Below are 17237 nucleotides of genomic sequence, written 5' to 3' on the forward strand. Positions count from 1 at the left end.
GAGAGAGAGAGATGGGGTGTCCGGTCGGTCCGGTCGGAAGGGCCGAGATCGATAGGAGCTATGCTATGAACGAAGTGTCCAAGCGTGTGCTTGAGGGGTTACGGGTTATCGATCTAATGAACCTGAACTTGAAGAAGTCGACTTGGGTTAACTGCCTGTGTTTGGAGGGAGCACATCCCCTTTTATAGAAGAAGGGGATGGCTTTACAAGTAAGAGGGAGAGAGAGTACGGACGTTTCTAAGCCTTGTTGCCCACGCCGACGGGGACAGGACAATGGTGGGCGCCCGCAATACTGTTGATGTCACTACAGAATATCAGGTACATGTGGGAGGTTGAGCTACTTTCTTCAAGACTAGAGGACGTCGGTACCTGCAAAAATGCTGTCTCGCCAACTGGAGGCATGGCTTTACCATATTCGCCTGATACGGTGAATTCCGGTGCCCACAATACTGTTGATGCCCAGAGGCACATGGGGGGTCTTACTGTACGGGTGTTTTGACCGACGCCTACAATACTGTAGAGGTAAACGTTGGCGCCTACAGTACTATTTGTGGCAGGGGGGTTGTAAAGTACTGTTCCGCAGGGTATGGTCCCTGGTGCCGTGGTTTGACTTGCGAGCCCATCTTGCCTTCCTTCGTACGCCTTCTGGTTCTTTCCGAGCGGGCGTCCCCGACGGATGGCCCCAGTCGGAGAATAGCGATGGGCAGGGTTTTCTATGAACCCCGGTCGGAGACACGGGGTTGGAGTCGGAGTCGGAGGCAGTCCTCGGGTTAGGCTTTCCGAGTGGAGGCCGTGCGAAGGCGGACGGGGCCTGACACTAGCACTCTGATCGGAGAGGCTGTTCGGAGTTGGCCTGAGCCTGAGCTAGTGCTCCGGTCAGAAAGATGGGCCGAAGGTGGCCAGGGCCTGAAGCGAGTGCTCCGATCTATTGAATTTAGATTCTTGGGCCAGTCCAGAAGAAAAAAGGCCATCCTCCTGGGCCGAGCCGTGGCGTGGAAGCCGGTCCCCGAGGGACCCCGGGTTTATGAACCCAACAGGAGCCCCCGGGGATTTTTGTCTTGCCGGCGGGTGCGCACGACCGCACCCGCGGGTGTAGCCCCCGAGCCCCCGGGCGGTTTGTGCCGAACTGGCTGGGGGTGTTTCTGAGTTTGTCAACGGGGGATGTTTTTCTGTTTTGTCGGCGGGTGCACGCGAGCGCACCCGCGGGTGTAGCCCCCGAGCCCCAGGCGGTTTGTGCCGAACCGGCTGGAGGTGTTGTCTCAGCAGGCGTGTATGCGTGTTTTTAACCAAGGTGTCGTTGCGCAGCCGAGGCGGTGAGGTGCGGGGGATAGGAAAAAAGCAGAACTCACCGATCTTAGGTGTCGATGCGCGCCTTGGGATCGGGTGAGTCGGAGCCGTGAACGGACCCTGGCGTCGGTGCGCGCCGTGGGTGGAGATAGCTCTGTTTGGTTGTGTTAGAGCTTATTGACCTTTGGCGTCGATATGCGCCGCGGGATCAGGTGAGGCGGAGTTTGCGAATGGACCCAGGCGTCGGTGCGCGCCATGGATCAAGAGAGTTAGTTTTAGTTAGTGAAGCCATTACGCGAGTTTAGGAGTCACGGTCCTAGGTTTTATTAGAGCGCAGTGAAGCCGTCTGAAGCCGTTACGCGAGTTTAGGAGTCGTGGTCCCAGGAGCCGTAGCCGGATGTCGCCGATCCTGTGGACGCGAGTTCGGGGTTGCGGTCCCAAGGTTTCTTTGGAGCGTAGTCGGAAGTGAAGCCGTTACGAAGACGTTGTTAGTTTAGTTAAAGATCAGACGAGGCGGTGCTCGCGGGTCCTGGCGTCAGTGCGCGCCGGGGACCGGGCGAGTCGTAGTCGTGGATCTAGCGAGTTCGAGGTCATCGTCCTTGGCATTTTTCTTGAACCCCTGAGCCCTTTCGGGCCTTCATAGGGGTCGATGTGAGTTTATGTGCGTTACCCTATCTGGTTCCTCACAAACCAGGGGGGCTGAGTTTTGTCGCCTGTCCCGATCGCTCGAGCTCAAAGACTAGCTCGATGAGTTCACTAACGGGTGTGATCGAGTGGAATCTGGGTCCTTCATTTGTGATGGGGTCGGCATAGACCTCTTGTGACATTCCACTACTCCTTTACCTATAACCCGACAGATGCCTAGGTCATTCCGGAGACCAACCTGGGTGGCCTTTCGGCCTCCCCTCGATGGAGATTCTGTGGGCTTGGTGAGAGGTTCAGGATCGAACGAGAAGGTTGAGATGACCCGGTCTGCTGGACCGGGCTAGGGCCGCACGGTGCTCATCTACGGTTTTCTCCCCTAGCTCTGTTGGTTACTCATATCGAATGAGGCAACCGCCGCTTCGTGACGCAACACGGAGCGTTCTGATGCATTTCGCTGCACATGCGATGCTTAGTTCACGAGCCCCTAGGCGATTCGTGCCCTAACCGTCCGAGGGTTTCAGGCGTATGGAATGAAATGCGCGTATGGATGTATGAATGTTTTAAATTGAAATAGAGGGGCTTTGATAGTGTTTTACCTTAACGACTGGAGTGACGGGGTTCGAAGAGCTCTAGTCGAAAACGTCCGACCGGGACCTACGCTCGTCAATCGTGGGTTAGCCCTTATGTGAACAGTTTTATATTAATGAACACATGCTCACCTTGGTGACCTGAGAGACGGGGTTCAAAGAGCTTCAGTCAGAAATGTCTGACCGGGACCTATGCTCGTCATTCGAGATGGAGTCGGCATGGCCCGTATGGGGCGCCCCTTCGCTTCCTACCTATATCTCAGGTGCTTATCCTGAGTGAATCGATCGACTCAGGAGGCCGGTTGATCTCTCCCGGCAGAGATTTCATTGTTGGATCTCTCCAAGTCTGGCCTGGGGAGATGTGGAACCGTCCACGTGCAGTGGCGGCCCGACGTGCGGTAGTGGTTGGTCGTGCGGTAGTGGTGGGCCATGTCCTGGTCATGCCCCATCTGATCAGGAGCCGTTTCGTCGTGCTGGGCATGTCCCGTCGGTCAGGGGGCGTCCCATCTGCATTAAATGGAAAAAGAGAGAGAGTTTCTTGCCCCACCGCTTTGCCTTCCCGATCGGCATGTCCTTTCCTAACCGCTGCTCCCCTTCCTTTAAGTAGGAGAAGAGAGAGGGTGTTCACCTCATTCTTTTACCTGTTCATCGTCTGCCGCTGTCGCCTTTCTTTTTCCTCCTCGTTGAGAGCGTTCCTGAGAGCTGCGGAGGTTTCTAGGAAAGGAAGGGGAGAGAGCGAGGGAGAAGAGGAGAACTCACTGATTCTTTTTGCAAACCGGAGCAAGATGTCAGACTGGAGGTCATCCACCGTGAGGAAGTCGGTGCTGGAGTCTTTCGTCAAGAAGGGTTTTCAGCCACCGCAGGAGGTGGCGCACTGGAGGGTCCCTGGGGAAGAGGAGTTCCCGCGACCTTGTCCCGGCGAGGTGGTGTCCTTCCTTACCTTTCATGAGCATGGGCTAGCATACCCCGCACACTGGTTCCTGCACGGGCTTTCCTCGGTATGGAGCCGCACGCGGATCTCTTCCGGCGGTTCTTCTCTGGGAGGACCTTAACGACGGGGAGCTCAGTTGAGGCTGCGCCGGTGGGGGGTTTTGACCTTCAGAGGAAGCCAAGCATAGGAGGTTCGTACCCCACGTACACCCCTTGTAGTTCCAACCAGGGGTGGCATGGGGAGTGGTTCTACATGAGGAACCCAGAGGCGGCGCCGTTCCCGGCGTTTACCGACAGGAGGCCGGAGGAGCGAAAAAGCTGGTCATGGGGTTGCGGCCGTAAGGAGAGGCACAAGGTGGAGGCCATCGAAGAGGAGCTTCGAAAGCCCGTGAGGTGCGGCCTTGACGGAGTGTGGGTGTTCTACACCCTATACCGTCGCCGGATTGCGCCGTTGGCGGAGAGGACGCGGCCGATGTGGGAGTACGGCGTTTGGTCGGACCCGAACCGCGTGTCACCGAAGGAGTTGTCGGATGACAATGTCTGGAGTCGCATCGGCCGGGTGCTATAGCTGAGGCCTAGGGAGACGGTCGCAGGAAAACCCATACCGCTCAATGCCTCGATCGCGTGCACATTGGTGTGTTCCCTTGTTTTTTCGTGCTTCTTCTCTGCTCTTTCCTATTTCTTTGATCTGGTTCATTCATTCCGTAGGGGCTTGGGAGGTATAAGTCCCGACCGCACCTTCCCAAGGGACCAGAGGGCGTGGCTCGGTAGACCGCTCAGAAGAAGGCGGCCGAGGCTCGGAAGAAGAAAAAGAATAAGGAGATCCTACGGAAGCAGGAGAAGGAGTAGGAGATCGTCTGGCGCACGAGGGCCGGGGAACGTAGGAGCGACGTCGAGTCAGAACTCGCGTTGGATGATCCTACGGATCCAGATGATATGGTCTTCTCTGACGAGGAGGAGAGCGGGGGGGGGGGGGGTCATTGCGACCTCGACGGAGCGTCGTGATACCGCGACGTCGTCCTCAGGTGACGAGCTGGTGGCCATGTGTCGTGCGGCGGATCCTTCGTCGAGGAAGCGAGCAGCGGGCACGGATGTCGTTGGTGAGCGGGCGTCGAAGCGGACACGGTCACCGCACCCCTTGACAGCGTCGCCGGCCCCGTCCCCACCTATTGTGGCCGTGGCAGAGCAAGGCGGGTGGTCTGCTGTGGAGCAGACTAACACCTGCGCATCGCTCGGACCGGTGCCGATGCATGACTCACAGCGAGGGGAGGACCTGCCTGCTGTGGGTGTGGTCGAGCATGCCGGGCGGTCTGAGGAGCGGACTGGAGCACGTGTGCCACGTGAGTCGTAGTCGGAGGATACTGCGCCTGTTGCTCCAGGTGAGGATTCCCAAGCGGGGGGTCGGGATGACCCATAGGCCGGGCAGGAGCCGGTAGGGATGTCTTTGCCCCCTGCCAAAGTAAAGGAGCGTGGGTCGCAGTCTGGGAGCGGTCCTCGATGCGCAGGCTTGTCGATGTCGGGGTCGGCCTTCAGAGTTGTGCCGCTCGCCACCCGGTATGTCTTTCTCCGTTTCCTTTTGGTTTTTTGCTGGTTGAGCTTTTTGTTGGAGTGTGACTGACCCGTACCTTTTGTCAGTGGCCTGGGGATGCCAGGGATGAGTATTGCCCCGACTGCCATGCAGGGGACCTAGAAGCCTGTTCTACAGCGTGTCGTGGCGGCAAGACCTTCTGTTATGGGGATGGTGCCCCCCGGTTCGGCTGTTAATGAGGCGATAGTTGTGGCGTCGGTGTTGGCGGCGATCCTGGTGCCGAAGGCAACGGTGGTGTCGGAGGTGACTCTCGCGGCTTCCCCTCCACCGGTTGTGGTGGAAGAGGCGAGGGATACCGAGCTCCCTGCCTTGCCGGGTGGAGGGTCGCACGGCTCACCCTTGACGTCGGAGCCAAAGGCGCCGGGGGAAGACGTGGCCAGGCTGGGGTCGAGACGCCCAGCGGTGGCCTAGGCCAACGAGGTGGTGGAGATCCCGTCTGATGACGAGGCGGATGTCACGGCGGAGCCGTTGGTGCCATTGCGGCAACCCGCCGGTGATGTCACGACAGAGCCGTCGGCACCGTCGCGGGGCCTGGCGGCTATCCAGTCGGTGGCTAGGACCTCTGGCGGGCCGATGGTGTCGCCACAGGATCTGGCTATGGTACGGTTGGAGGCTAGGCCCTCCGGCGAGGTGTTGGAGGGTGACCTGGAGTGGCCCTGGCCTGAGCACCCAGCGAATGCACGTTTCGTCCTCCGGGACTCCTGGGAGCATCAGCTCTGGGGGCAAGGGCACGACGCGGTATCAGAACTCACCAAGCTGACCGCGTAGCTTGAAAGCGCCCAAAAGCAGGCTCTGTTTGCCCGGCAGTTGGTTGAGGGCGACATGTAGCTCACGGTGGAGGTGAGTTTCTGGTACTTGTCCTTTACCCTTTGAATCCCTTGTCAGTTGTTTTTAGCGTGCTTACCTTTCGTAGGAGATAAGGAAGACGTCATCCCACAAGTCCCACTTCCTCCAGTCGGCATACGCCCGGGTGGCCGAGCTCGAGCGTCGGGTGGAGTCCGCCTGCCGCGAGTGCTAGGACCAGGCGACCGAGGCGGCCGCGGCACAGGCGGTGGGGCAGCGCATGGAGGAGCAGGCGACTGTGGCCGAGCAAGGACTCGAGGCGGCAAGGGCCCGTCAGGCGAAGACTGAGGTGGAGTTGCAGGCGTCCCTAGCAAACACTGAGGTGGCGCTTCGGGAGGCTTTGGCGGCCCTTGATCCAGAGCGCGCTGCCCTGGAGTCGGCGGAGAAGGCCCTAGAGGTGGAGCGGAGGGCCCGGTCGGAGGCGGATCGAGAGGTGCTCGCGCTCCGGGGCTGGGTGATGGAGACGGAGGATGTGAGTGCCCGGCTGCGTGAGTAGGTGGCTCGACAGGCGGAGGATCTCTCCACCCTTGAGGCTTCTCGCTTTGGTACATACCTTTTTTGTTTTCTTGTCATGTTGTCTTTTCCCTCAGCCTGTTTCTGAGCTCGTTGCTCTTCTCGCAGAGCTGGGTGGAAAAGTGGAGGTGCTAGAGCGGGACCTGGAGACGACCAAGGCAACGCTTGGCCGGAATACGGAGGAGCTGGCCAAGTCCTATGAGGAGCATCGTGCTCTTGAGGGGGATCTTGACCAGATCGATAATGTTGCCCAGCACGTCGTCTCGGAGATCTTTGGGTCGGTGCTGAGCACCAGTGCACCCGCTATCCAGCTGGCGGAGGTCCCGGGGGAGGTCCAGATCTTATCAGGTTCGGGTTGTTCTATGGAGCATCGGGGGTGCTGACCGCGGTGGGGATGCACCATCCACACCTAGACTTCGCCACCATATGTATCGGATACGCTGAAGGCATGAGCATGGCGGACATCCAGACGATCGGGGAGAGCTTGCTGCCGCACGCGCGGTCGGTGGCAGACCAAGTCTCCGCTGAGTGGGTGATGGACGTCTGCTGTGAAGACCTAGCCAAAGCACACGTGGAGAGGATGCTGTAGAGCTTTCGGATGGTGAAGAGCCTGGGTCGGAGGTGAATGTCGCCCCGGTCTTGGTCAAGCCAGATGTCGTGCCGTCAGGAAGTGAGCAGCTCGCGCCTTCGTCGGTTGCACCGTCGTTGGATGTCACTGGGCCGGCCCAGTAGCATGTAAAAATAATAGTAGTTTAGTGGGAGTAGATAGTTTTAAGTTTGTGGGGGAAGCCCCCGTATAAAACGTTCGTGCGCTTAACAGTTATAATGGTATTTTGTTTTCTATGATGGAGTCACTTTGTTCGGGGAAGCTTGTTCCCTTTCGTTCCTTAGTTTTCCCTTAGCATAATTTTGTTTTTAATTCTTTCTTTCTCGTACCTACCCATTTGTTCTATAGGTTGCGAGCTTGTGAGCCCGAGGCGTGGCCCGCGAGGCTCAGCTGTTCGTAACCGTAGGCAAGAGCGGGGTGCGATCAGTCGGAATTTTTAAAGCAAAGCTACGTAAGGTAAATTAAAGGAATGAACTACCCCTTCAATAGGGTAGGAAGGAATTTCTCCATACAACAGTAAACAAAACAGAGAGGTAGTAGTGCCCCCTAGTGGAGCCCCCGAGCGCCCCAAGCCGAAAAACGTTCGGGTCGGGGTGCTCTTACAGGAGCGTACGTTAAGTAAATAATGGTAAGACTAAAACTTAGGGGAAAAGGAAACGACATAGTTGTTCCAAGGTGCTTGGTGAGAGCGTCATCGTCGTTATCCTTCAGTTGGTAGGCGTCCGATCGGATCACTTTGTCCTTCAGTCGTCTGGATCCCTTTCCACTATGCCCCCTTCTTCGGTCGCTGCCTCTTCTCCTTTTTCTTGGCCTACTAGCCTACCTTAGCAGGCGCTTGAGGAGCAGACAGTCCTTGTAGAGGTGGTTCATGGGGTAGTCATGGTTGGTGCATGGACTCTCCATGAGCTCGTGGAAGTGGCCGGAGGGGCCCTGCTGGGACGACGTGCCCGCATGATCAGCCGTGGCGACCAACGCGGAGTTGGCCGGTTGGTGGCGATTCTTTCTATTCTTTTTCCCCTCTGAGTGGAGGGGCCCTCGTCTTGATCCTGGTGCTTGGCCTTTCCTTTGTCGTGGCCTCCGTTGAAGTGCAGTGGGAACAACGCTTACTGGAGGTGTTGGGCGAAGGTCGGTGGCCCCGGGCTGTCAGGGCTGGGACTCTGGTCGACGCCGCGCATGCCTCGGTTCGGTCCGAGGCGTGCGTAGACGGGCAGTCGGCACGGAGCAGTTGTCAAGTCAAGACGAGGTGCCGTTGCGGCTTCCTGTGCCACACTTGGTGGTTGTGGCGGTGATAGGGCGTAGTGCCCCATCTGCTGCGTCTCTGTTCCTCGGATGGGGAGCAAGGTTGCGAGTTGGCATCGCGATATGGAGCTCTCCGCTTGTTGAATGGCGGCGGTCTCCACCAGTGCCTGGAGGTTATGGTGGATCATCTGTTCGTGAGGGTCGTTCGGCTCAGACAAGCTGCGCAGGAGCATTTGCCGCGGCGGCAATGTTCTGGCTGGCCCGAGCGAACTGCGGGGGATCGGTTCCCCTATACGGGGTGTTGCGCTGGACCCAACGGGCGTGACCCCGGGAGCCATTCGCTGGTCTATGCGCGTGGGGCGTAGCGTGGTGCGCCGGGCTCGCTGACGCAGTTGGTGGCTGATGCGGCCACTGTCGTTGTAGATCCTCCCCGTGCTCGCGCGTGAGCTCGGGGGTCACCGCATGAGGGCTCGGAGGGGCATGAGTCCGTGCAGACTCTGTTACCCCTGGCGGCTGTTCCGGAGAGTCCATCATAGCGCACTCGCGGGACGGACGGTGGCTTGGTGCCACGTCACCGATGCTAGAGTCATCACTCCCGACGTCGTTGTCCATGAAGTCGAGACAGCTGGGACCGTAGCCCACCATCCCCACGAGTTCAGACGTGAAAGGGGGTGGCGCCGGCATCCGTTGGAGCCCCCAGGCATACGCGTCCGCAGGAGACACGAGGCCATAGGGGAACCGGCCGTATGGCGGCTGCGACGGGGACAACGGTAACCCACCGGGTATTTGGTGGAAGATAGAACGTAGTAAGTAAATAATAGCATGTATATTACTCATAGCGGGGTTTGAGCAGAGAGTTTGCTCGGAATGAAGCGCAGATGCCGAGCCGTTGGAGTCGTGCGTCCCGGAGTCGATGGATGACGTCCCTCCGATGGGTGCCGGGTCACGAGTCTCCTCGTGGAGGTGGAGTATGCCGAATCGGTCGGCGACGAAGTCTAGGCTTCCAAAGCGGAAGGCCTAGGAAGGCTCGAAGACGGGTGGAACCCGCATCCCGATGGGCGAGAGTGCGGGGAATCCCATCGAGCCAAAGCGAATCGTATCGCCCGAGCCCGCCACGGCGGGGGGTGGCAGAAAAATGGGCCATCCAATTACCAAAAAAGTGTTGAACGTACAACGTCTTTCCCATGGACGGCGCCAACTGTCGGTACAGAAAGTGACCAACTAGTAAATATTTGTAGTTTTGCTGTACGTTGTGATCGGAGGTGGCCTAACACTCAATGACACAGGATTTATACTGGTTCAGGCAACATGCCCTACGTCCAGTGTGGGTCGGTCGGTGACTTTATTCCTGAGCCTAGGTGCTCGAAGTCTGTAGTGGGGTTACAAACGATAGAGAGAGAGAGAGAGATGGGGTGTTCGGTCGGTCCGATCGGAAGGGCCAAGATCGACAGGAGCTATGCTATGAACGAAGTGTCCAAGCGTGTGCTTGAGGGGTTGCGGGTTATCGATCTAATGAACCTGAACTTGAAGAAGTCGACTTGGGTTAACTGCCTGTGTTTGGAGGGAGCACATCCTCTTTTATAGAAGAAGGGGATTGCTTTACAAGTGAGAGGGAGAGAGAGAGAGTACGGATGTTTCTAAGCCTTGTTGCCTATGCCGACGGGGACGGGACAATGGTGGGCGCCCGCAATACTGTTGATGTCACTATAGAATGTCAGGTACATGTAGGAGGTTGAGCTGCTTTCTTCAAGACTGGAGGACGTCGGTACCTGCAAAAATGCTATCTCGCCGACTGGAGGCATGGCTTTACCATATTCGCCTGATACGGTGAATTCCGACGCCCACAATACTGTTGATGCCTAGAGGCACATGGGGGGTCTTAGCGTACGGGTGTTTTGATTGGCGCCTATAACACTGTAGAGGTAAACGTTGGCGCCTACAATACTGTTTTGTGGCAGGGCGGTTGTAAAGTACTGTTCCACAGGGTATGGTCCCTGGTGCCGTGGTTTGACTTGTGAGCCCCGTCTTGCCTTCCTTCGTACGCCTTCTAGTTCTTTCCGAGCGGGCGTCCCTGGTCGGATGGCCCCAGTCGGTTCTGGCGCGCCAGTCGGAGAATAGCGATGGACAGGGTTTTCTATGAACCCCGGTCGGAGACATGGGGTCGGAGTCGGAGGCGGTCCTCGGGTCAGGCTTTTCGAGTGGAGGCCGTGCGAAGGCGGCCGGGGCCTGACGCTAGCGCTCCGATCGGAGAGGCCGTTCGGAGTTGGCCTGAGCCTGAGCTAGTGCTCCGATCGGAAAGATGGGACGAAGGCGGACAGGGCCTGAAGTGAGTGCTCCGGTCTGTTGAATTTAGATTCTCGGGCCGGTCTAGAAGAAAAAAGGCCGTCCTCCTGGGCCGAGCCGTGGCGTGGAAGCCGGTCCCCGAGAGACCCCGGGTTTATGAACCCGATAATTATATTTTCTTATTTGTTGTTTTTCTAATTATATAAAATAGACAAGTTATACTAATCCTGACTCTCGATATCATTTTCTTTCAGAAAATGTGTGCTTGAACAAAAAGCCCAGAATACCATAAAAGATACAGTACGAAAGAAATGGCTGATGCGATTGGTGTATATGAGAATCTGAAATACAACTTACCACAGTGCAGATACATAAGTCACTTGCTCCTGCTTTTATTATTTGTTTCCTTTTATTATAATCGCTACTATGTTTATTGTTTCTTTTGCCATGGCTACACGTTTGAAAAAAATATTCTTTCGTCCTATTCTTCAACACTACTTCAGCAGTACTTTTCAGCGAACGAACAGTCCTCTCACAACAAATCAGCATAAGCATTAGCATAAGCCAAATTTCAGCGAAACAAACAGGGTTATTTTTGACCTGTAGAAGAAGACGCTTATCATGATTGACTCTAGACCTGTTGAAAAGTGGTGTAAAGGCACACCAGTGCTGATGTATGCCAGGCAAACTCTTATATTTAATTTGCAGTACATGGCCACAGTGATTGTACATAGTCCTGGATGGAACAAGGATATCTTCAAATGGAAGTTCATTCGTGAAAAAAACATTGCAGATAACAAAGATGGGTAACATTATTTTGTTCTTGCAGATGAGATTTCTTTTTGTCAATATAAAATATTGTCTTAGCCGCATCACGGAAAATCTATACAGTAGAGTTTTTAAGCCTGCGACGTCGCGCTCTTCGTGACTGTGTTAATTACACGAACTTTGATTTTTGGATTAAATGTAACATCGGTATTTAATTTTACAGTATTATTATCTTATCGTGCGATTCATGTGTTTTTAGTAAAAAAAGTTTAGCTGCCCCGTAGCAACGCACGGGCACAAACCTAGTACATATAAGAATCCAAAGCTTGAGAGGAGTTTGTCCTTTCAAATTTATGCAGTAGTGTTTTTTTCAAACTAGTCATCTTAAATTATGCAATAGTCTGGTCCTATGCGTCAATCTTTCGGACCAGAGTAACGCGCCGACCCCCTGTTGGAGCAAGCGGCCCACGCCTACACAAACGCGGCCCATCCGTCCAAGCGAGCGTGGCCCAGAGCCAGAGGTACGACCGAGAACGGGACTCCGTCTAGGAGGACGACGTCCAGCGGTCTAGGTCATGTACGTATGCTTAGTCTAGGTCATGTACGTATGTTTTTTTTTTTTTAATTTCGACTCCGAGGCGCGCGTTCAGGTATGTTTTTCTTTTCTTTCTTATATTTCTTTCCTCTTGTATGTATGTTTCTCTTTTGTTTCTTTCTTATTTTTTTTATCCTTTTGTTTTCCCAATGTCGGGACACGTATGGTTTTTCTTCTTCTTTTATATATCTTTTTTATTTGATCTTTCTTTTATTTAATTTTCCTAAATATATTTTTTATTGTTTTCATAATTTTTCGTGTTTTACTTTTTTCATTACAAGGTTGCGCTTGACTATTGAGGGAGGGTATGATGCGCTTAAACATTGGACTGCCAAGGCCCGAATGAGTTTCTTCCTTTTTTGGTTTTTTGTTTCTTTTTATTTTATTGGTTTTGTTCCTTCTCTTTTCTTTAGATTATTTGCCTTTTAATTTCTTTTATCCTTTAGTTTTCTTTTTCTTCTTCATTATTTTATTGTAATTAATTATTTGTTTTTACATGTTCTCCTTTTTCTCTATATTTCTTGAGACACATGTAATATTCGTATAGTACATATGTGATGTTCTATTATGTACTTTTGGTTATTTAGTAATAGTTTTTATTTTTTTCATTTATGTAAAAATTGTATTTGTGAGGTGTTCTCTGTATATTATATATATATTAGGTACTTTCAAATATTATCATGCGAAGTTCTTTCTTCTTCATTATTTTACTTTAATTAGTTATCTTTTTTTTACTTTTTATATTTTCTACATTTTATGAGATATATGTCATGTTCATGTAGTAGTATATATGATGTTCTATGATGTATTTTATGATGTTAATAAAATATATAAATGTGATGTTCTATAATGTATTTTGGAATGTTTTGATAGTATAAATTAGATGTTCTACAATTATCTTTGAGTATTGACATAGTACTTGTGATATGTTCTATAGTATATTTCAGGTTGTTTAAATAGTATCATGTGAATGTTCTTTAATTTTTTTCTACATTTTTATTTTCTTCTTTGTTATTTTACTTTAATCAAGTAGTTTGTTTTCTATTTTTTTTAATTTTAAATTTCCTATATCCTATGAGATATATGCGATGTTCCTGTGATATACATTTGATGTTTATGATGTATCTTGTGATGTTCACATAGTATAATTGAAATGTTCTATGATGTATTTTGTGATGTTCACATAGTATACATGTGATGTTCTATAATATATTTTTAGATGTTTAGGTAGTATAAACGAAACGTTCTACAATTATCTTTGAATATTCATGTAATACCTGTGGTATATTATATAGTATATTTTAGATTATTCAAATAGTATCATGTGATGTTTTTTTTATTTTTGTTCTCTACAGTTTTTCTTCTTCTTCGCTATCTTACGTTAGTTAAGTAGTTTATTTTTTATGTTTACTTTTCAAATTTCCTATATTTTATGAGATATATGTCAACATTATATAATATGCATGTGATTTTGTTTTTCCTAATACATATGTTTTTTTCATTTTTTATGAAATGTCCCATGACATATTTGTGGTCTAGAATATTATCTTGTCAGGTATATATGTTTTTATTTGAAAGGGTCAGCAGGGGAGTACTCTACCTACTTTTTTTCTTTTTTCATTAATGGAAATGTACAAGTTACAGGCAAAGAGGAAAATACATACAGGGACAAATACATATATACATACAAGGCATCCTGGCCCAAGGAAAAAGGAACGAAAAAGCATTAAGTAAAGCTATCTCTCCAAGCAGAAAGGGGGCCTTCGTAGCTGGTTTGGCTTTGGTACAAACCAAGCCAAGCTCTTCCTTGAAAAATCTTTTCCATTCCACAAGATTGCTTGTCCCATTGTCAAAAATGATGCCATTCCTGGTTTTCCAAATAGCACAACAAGCCGTGATCATGATTTCTCTGAAGATGCAATGGCCAAAGTTACTTCTTGCTTCGATAACCATATCTAATGGGTCCAGATTCAGGTTCCAATGGATGTGTAGTAAGTTCCAGCAGTCTTGACTGAATGGGCATGAAAAGAATAGATGCAAGAGAGTTTCTCATAACACATAGTTGTAATCATCTAACTCCATGTTCTTTCTCCTTAAAATGTTCCCTGTATTTAGGGGGTGTTTGGGACTGCTCCGCTCCCGTTTTTCCAGCTCCGCTCCAGCTCCACGGTGCCAAACATCTCCAGCTCTAGGAACTCAGCTCCAAGAAAAATGTGGAGTTGGGGGCCAACTCCACCTTTTTTCTGGAGTACCTCTAGGGGTACTCTAGTTTTTGGAGTTTTGTACCCCCACATAGAGTTGGGGGATAATTACCCACATTGCCATCCATGTTCGATAAATGAGTCTAATAGAAGCGGACAAAACCGGTTCAAACACTCTGGTGAAACCATAAGAAGAAAATTTGATGAGGTCCACAATTCCTTGATGGCTATGGCTAAAGATTTGTTAGAACAAAGGACCCCAACTTCCCTACTGTTCATAAGAGGATTAGAAATGACCGAAGAGCATTTCCACACTTCAAAGATTGCATTGGTGCCCTTGATGGCACACATATTCACGTTGCTTGGTCACCCGAAGAGCAAGTGAGATATATTGGAAAATCAAGGATACCTACTCAAAATGTTCTAGCAGTTTGTGACTTTGACATGTGTCATAGATATGGGCTAGGGGTACCTGCACCGCCCGTATATATGACCATCACCAAGCTATCAGCCCAGCAGCCGTCAAGGAGGAGGCCCGCAAGGGCTGACGCGATCGACCAACGTGGAGATCAAGGCAAACCAAGGTGGGCGTATCTGGACGATAGCTAGTATCAATCTGTTGTAACAAACTAGGAAACAATCTGTTAGCCCGATCGCCCTCTCTGTAACCCTACCTCTCCTGCCTATATAAAGGAGGGTAGGGACCTCGGGCTTGAGATCCATCTTCCACCTATTTCATCTACACGTAGCTAGGAGCAACAACCCCTGTAATTGAGCATACGAATACAAGAGCAGCGGCACCACTAGAGTAGGGATTAGCACGCACCGTGCCCCGAACCAGTATAAATCTCTGTGTCTCGTGTGCTACCATCTGATTCCATCTACGCGATTACGTTGTTGGATATTGTCGGAGCAAAACAATCCGATAGTTGGTGCGTCAGGTAGGGGCCTTTCGCATTCAGATTCATTTTTGTGTTTTGGATGGCTATTCTTTGTAGGTCGAGTAAGGGTGTGATCAAGATGCGGTCGGAAAAGGACAGCCACAGTGGCGCCACCTCCACGAGATCGAGGGTTCCATGGCGTGGCAACCACAAGACCTGCGCGCCGGCCTCGATGTGATCATCGTCCAATGAGCTCTACCTTGCCAAGCTCAGAGACGTGATCCACGTAGGACCACTTCAGCTGGCATGTCTTGTAAGTTGCTACACCGAGTCTACTTTTTCTCAATTCTATCGGGAGTACCTTCTTTACACCACATGCATGATCTGGTGGGAATCACACCTCCCAGATGATGCACAACCATCGCCATCGCTAGACGCTGTTTTGCCTAGATTTTTTGATAGGCTCAAGAGCGCCGCAATGGCACGCACCTAGGAACTCTTCCTGATGCCCATGATCAACCATAACAGGGCCAGGGCACCCTAGATAATGAAGAGAAATCGCAGACCCAACTGGCTGAGCGTTAAGCGAAGCCAAAAGCCGAGTTATCGGGTAAATCTTGGCTACGCCATGAACCTTACGTGTCAGAATCACGGATACCCGGTGGCTCATCTCACCAAAGATTGTAAGATGTACCATACGATAGCCGCCGTGGCGACTGTCTCACGGGGCACCCATCGAGGGGACAATCGATGGCGTAAGGGACACTCGAAACAAACCCTCAAACGAGTAATGACCATTTGTGCCCATACTGGGATCCGGTCAGATTCGGGACATGCACCTACTATTTGGGAGGCTTATGCCGTGGAACCCATGATGACGACCAGGTTACCTTGGTCGGAGCACCCGATCACTTTCGATGAAAGTGACCAACCTAAACACTCGGTCGATGTTGATAGGTTCCCCCAGGTTGTTAGTGCAGTTCTCAAGACTATCCGCGCCACTAAGATCTTCATGGATGGAGGAAGTGATTCCAATCTAATATATTGGTGTCGACGAAATATGGTCGGCAGTCTACCTAGGGGTATGCCCAAGGTAGTAGATTATCGGCAGACAGATGCGCAAGCCCCAAACAAGACGGTGACGCAAGACAGACACGAGGTTTTATCCAGGTTCGACCGCCAAGAAGGCGTAATACCTACGTCCTGCGTCTGATTTGTATTGCTGTATGTCAATGAGAGATGTTTTTTAGAGGGGTCCCCTGCCCGCCTTATATAGTCCGGGGGGCAGGGTTACAGATCTGGAAACTAATCCTAGTCAGTTACAATTGCTATATGTGGCTGGATAAGGATTCCTATTCTAACCGACCAGGATCCTGCTTGATCGCCAAATCCATCTTGATTCCTTGTGCGGGACTCCGATCAGGTTAGCTGGGCCGCACGTCGTCTTTCGGGTGGACCGAACCCGTTGATCCGGGCCAGCCCAAGCTTAGCCGTAAGGGTATAGGGGTTAATACCCCCACAGCTAGTACCCGAGCATCATGTATTATGCTGCGACACGCCATTTTAACCTTCTCCGACAAGTAAGGCTTGAGTCCTTGACGCCTCTGACCACCGTCATCACCGAAGAAGTAGGTTGTCCGAAGAATGTATGGTGCTCTTAAGAAAAAAGAAAAAGATTTCTGTCCTGAGAAGTGTGCCCACTTGTATTTCTGAAAAGAAATGTAAGTGGTCTTGAAGCATAGCATCCTTGAACATCAGAGGCGTAGGGGTCGAAAAACAAACACATTCACCGCAAGGTGAAGTGTGCCCACTTAGTCCCCGAGCCTGGTAGTAGGTGACGTAGGCATGTGGTGCCAGGGTCTAAAAAGAATTCCTAGCTTAGTTGAAAACCCAATTGCCGTACAGGCAAAACGAGATGCACCGGCAGGTGCATCGTACCGACGTAGTCCCCGAGCTTGCTGGAAGGCGAAGTATGAGCCTTGTAGCAAGGTCTAAAGAAATGTCTCTTAACTGTATGTGAGTACAAACCACATGTAGCCAAGGAGAACCATTATTCAAGCAGTGGTCGGGATAGTCCCCGAGCACATTAATAATCCTTACAATCATTCAAAGCACAGGGGTCGATTAAACAAACACATTCACCGCAATGGTGAAGTGTGCCCACTTAGTCCCCGAGCCTGGTAGTAGGTGACGTAGGCACGTGGTGCCAGGGTCTAAAAAGAATTCCTAGCTTAGTTAAGAATCCAATTACCGTACAAGCAAAACGAGAT

Source organism: Miscanthus floridulus, chromosome 14 (assembly GCF_019320115.1).
Source record: "Miscanthus floridulus cultivar M001 chromosome 14, ASM1932011v1, whole genome shotgun sequence".
In the NCBI taxonomy this organism is placed as follows: Eukaryota; Viridiplantae; Streptophyta; class Magnoliopsida; order Poales; family Poaceae; genus Miscanthus; species Miscanthus floridulus.